This window comes from Callorhinus ursinus, unplaced genomic scaffold (genome assembly GCF_003265705.2).
Source record: "Callorhinus ursinus isolate GAN/ISIS: 27379988/994484 unplaced genomic scaffold, GSC_fseal_2.0 scaffold7, whole genome shotgun sequence".
NCBI lineage: Eukaryota > Metazoa > Chordata > Mammalia > Carnivora > Otariidae > Callorhinus > Callorhinus ursinus.
This window is the reverse complement of record NW_027397069.1, coordinates 66395841-66400011: the sequence shown is the minus strand read 5'-3', so window position 1 is coordinate 66400011 and position 4171 is coordinate 66395841. Positions and strand designations below refer to the sequence as shown.

Here is a 4171-nt window from a genome sequence, read left to right as displayed (position 1 = left end):
GTATAGTAGTCCACATGCCCATGCAGATCAAATAATACAGAGCAGGTTATAGTGGAAAGTCATGGTCTTCCATGCTTCCTCCCCTCCTTGAACCCACAAGTCAGAGAAAATGTTTTCTTTCTCTTTTGTTTCCTTCCTTCCAGTTTCTTTACTAAGTTCTTCTTGTGGCTACCTTCATAACTCTAGATTTTATGTTGTTATCTCTATTAGTTAGCCTCTACTTATTTAGAAGACTTTGACATTACCTTTTCACTCTCCAATATGAAGATTTTACTTTGCACTTTCCCAGTCTACCACCCTCTTCCCAGTATTAATATTTGTGGTAGGCAGAATTTTTAAATGTATAAGCACTCCTTTGTGGTTCTCTGAATGTTCCATTTTCATAGCAACCTATTCTTTCTTTTTTTTTTTTAAGATTTTATTTATTTGAGAGAGAGAGAATGAGAGATAGAGAGCACGAGAGGGAAGAGGGTCAGAGGGAGAAGCAGACTCCCTGCCGAGCAGGGAGCCCGATGCGGGACTCGATCCTGGGACTCCAGGATCATGACCTGAGCCGAAGGCAGTCGCTCAACCAACTGAGCCACCCAGGCGCCCATAGCAACCTATTCTTGTTGTATGGGTACAACAGGGCTGGGGGCGGCTGTGGTTCAGCCCGCGGGACTTTCACTTGATGCTCGGCTCTGGGTGTGGCATCATCTGCAATGGCACCCGATCCTACAGCGGAGCCCCTCATTTGTCTGGTAAGCCCAAAGCTTTGCTCACGTATAAGGTGGGAAGACTGTGTAGCCGATGTGGGCTTCCACAGCTGTTGTCTGTTTTCAGGCAAGATTTCTCTACCAAGTAGCCTTTGGATTCAGAGCTCTGGGTAAGATGGGCAAGAAATGGGCTGTCAGGCTGCAGGGGCCTCCAAATAAAGGCCTCAAGAGGGCTGAAATATTCTGTTCAGTATCTTTGGGTTTGGTTTGGTTTTGCATGGAGGTAAATGCTGACGGCTGGCTCTCTGGGCAGGGATGGGGAAGATGGTGTCAAGGGTAGTTGTCCTATAAGACGTTCCCATGTTCTCTCTCCTTTTAGCCCACTTCTTGCTTCTGAGCTCTAAACAGCTTCTGACTCTGAGCCAGAAACATGTCAAGGTTCTGTCAGGTAGATCAGCTTCCAGCATCTCTGCAACAGCCACAGAAAATTCTAGACGATGGTTTCTCTTTGAGTTTCATCAGTCAACTTTTCTTCATTCTGTCTTGCAGCTTCCAAAGACTTACAGATGTTTCTCTTTTGTTGGAGTGGCAGAAACTGCTAGCTGAGCACCCAAAATTCATATTACCTTCTTTACTAACAAAACCTCTCTATTATTGGAAGTGGCAGCTGAATAACATACTCCAGCTTTCCTTGTAGAGAGAAGTGGCCAATGAAATATAAGTGGAAGTCATTAAAAGAAACTGCCAAAAAAAAAAAAAAAAAGAACAACCCAACTCTCAAAAGAGATAGACTTGGGGTGCCTGGCTGGCTCAGTCAGTAGAGCATGAGACTGTTGATCTTAGGGTTGTGAGTTCGAGTCCCACATTGGGTATAGAGATCACTTAAAAATAAAAATCTTAAAAAAAAAAGACTGAGACAGACAGACTCAGCCAGCAGTTCTTCCTGTTTATCTGCCCCCCGTCCGCTTCGTTTCCTTCCTGTGTGGAATAGGGCTGTGTTTCCTATAGCTACAGCTGCCATCCTGGCAGAAAAGGCCAAGAACTCTCCCAGACCTCGGGCCTGGCATATTTTCAAATATTTGCTCCTCCAAAGGAGGATTAGATATTCTTGCCTGGTGCCTTGGGACTGTGGCAGAAATATATTTCCGTGCCTTATTGTCAGGTTTGCTTTGGCTAATAACATGTGAGTGGGAGAAACCTGCAGAGCTTTGCACGTTTCCACCAGCATTTTTGCTCTCTTCCCTCTGTCTTTAGAAAGGCACACCCAGGATAGAGGCTGTTCCTTTAGCCTGGATTCTGTTATGAGAAGACATCTAGAGGAGACTGGTAACATATATAGTGAGTTAGAAATAAACCCTTGTTGGGCACCTGGCCGACTCAATCCATACAGCATGCGACTCTTCATCTTGGGGTTGTGAGTTTGAGCCCCATGCTAGGTGTAGAGATTACTTAAAGTCTTAAAAAATAAATTAACCTCTGTTGTTGTAAGCCACAGAGATTTTAGGTTTTGTTACTGCAATGTTATCTAGTGGAAAGTTCGCTTACACAATCGGTAATAGGATATTAGGTGCTAGGGTTTCAGAACTGAGGGAAAAGGGTGAAAAGTGCTCACACATTCTGAAGAGAGATGCTAGCTCAACCTGCAGCCATTTATCATGATTTAGGGAAACCAGTTCTGAAATTCTGAAATGGTGACAGTTTGGATCCTCTTGGGAGCAGACCCTGAGGTGAAGTTATGAGTGCAAGAGGTTTATTGGGGAGCAATGGCTGTAACAGATGATGGAGGAAACAGGGTTGGACAGAGAGACCCCAGACTTTGATGGGAATCTGAGAAAGTATTGGCCAACCCCGTGGAGACCTCTGGACCAGCAGCTGTCCACGAGAGGTGTGCCACATTGAACAGAAATAGCCAGGCCCTAGTGTTCCTGTTTGAGGTTCCAGACTGACCCCTCTGCTGGGGAGTCTGTGCATGTCTAGCCCTTCAAGTGAGTAATCCTTCTCAAGGTGACCTTCCACAACTCGGCTTGGTCCCTGTCCCCAGAAGCAGGACAGGTCTAGCCTCTTTCTCCTTAGGTTTCTTGATGGTGGGCAGTTCTCTGGGTAGGGATCCCTTTGGGCTCAAAACTGCTACCTTCCACGGTGCCCATTTGGGTCGTGGAAAACCCTATGCATCCCTCTTCTTTTTGTTAAATTGTCTCAAAACCATATTATAAACTTTGCCATCTTAATCATCTTTAAATGCCCAGATCAGTAGGGTTAACTGTATTCACACTGTTGTGCAACCGGAGACCCGTGCATCTTTCGTCAACAAATTCCAGAAGCACAGGCTGTTCCCACTCTTGTCCTCATCCCATGCCCCTGGCACCAGGCTCTACGCCTCCCAAACTCAAGGGACACAATTCAAGCTCTTGCAAGAACCATCCTGCCTCCTTCTGCCAATCCTGCAGCAGCTCTAAGCACATGTCCTTCTGTGTGTGAGAGGGGCTCCCGCTTCTTCCAGCGCCTTCCTTAAACTTCCTTTCACTTCTCTCTTGATCTGGGGAGGAAAGCACTCAGCTTCTGTCTCAGGGAGGGAGAAGAGGGGGAAATGTCTTAGAACTCTTAGGCTAACATTGCTCCTCAAAGAAATCTCCATTCCTGGATCCCTCAAAGTAGGTTACAGCCCTGCAGGTGCCCTGGATTCTCTCTACAAGAACTTGCTGCCAGAGGGGAGGGGTGGGGGAGATGAGCAAAGTAGGGGAAGGGGATTAAGAGGTACACCCCTCCACTTGCAAAATCAATAAGCCACAGGGATGAAAAGAATTAGCCAGTAATATTGTAATAACATTGTATGGTGACATACGGTAACTACACTTGTGGTGGTGAGCATTATGTCACGTATAGAATTGTCCATTCACTACATTGAACTCCTGAAACTAATGTAACATTGTATGTCAACTAAATTCCAATAAAGAGAAAAAAGAATAAAAGGAAAGAACTTGCTGTCCCACCGTGAAGAGAGTGGTGGGCCTCCTGTCTCCAGCCGTGGCACCTCTAGCATCTGCTACAGAATTTGCGCCAAGGCCCTGTGCTTCTGGGAGGTTCCCCATGGAGGGATCACAGTGGACCCTCCAAAACTGATTCAGATGAGAAGCAGGCAGCATTTGGATGATGTGTGCTGCCATGACGGCGGGCAGGCACCGGACAGTGGAGAGGACTTATCAACAGTACCAGCCAAGTAAGAAAACCACCACAAGCACTTCCTTCCCCCCTCCATTCCCCCCCCCCCCGCCCATTTCTCTTTTCCTCTCAGCCTGGGAGCAAGTTAGGGGAGGAAGGCATGTGGGGGATGGAGTCCACAACCCCGCTGCTGGCCTTGGCCCATGGGGGTCCCGCATGAAGAGCCTCTGAGCCTCTGCTCTTGGGTTTTGCCCCCCACACTCACTCCCAGTGAGGAGAGAATGGCCGTCTGGCCTGCACGCGGAGTGCTGATGTTT

At 47.2% G+C, this 4171-nt stretch overlaps 1 non-coding gene across 1 annotated transcript; it reads left to right on the top strand.

Annotated features, from left to right (window-relative positions):
* The first annotated feature begins 1494 nt into the window (after positions 1-1494).
* TRNAN-GUU (transfer RNA asparagine (anticodon GUU)) lies at positions 1495-1567 on the top strand. Its single transcript has one exon. It is a non-coding gene; the product is annotated as a tRNA-Asn (tRNA).
* The last annotated feature ends 2604 nt before the right edge of the window (positions 1568-4171 follow it).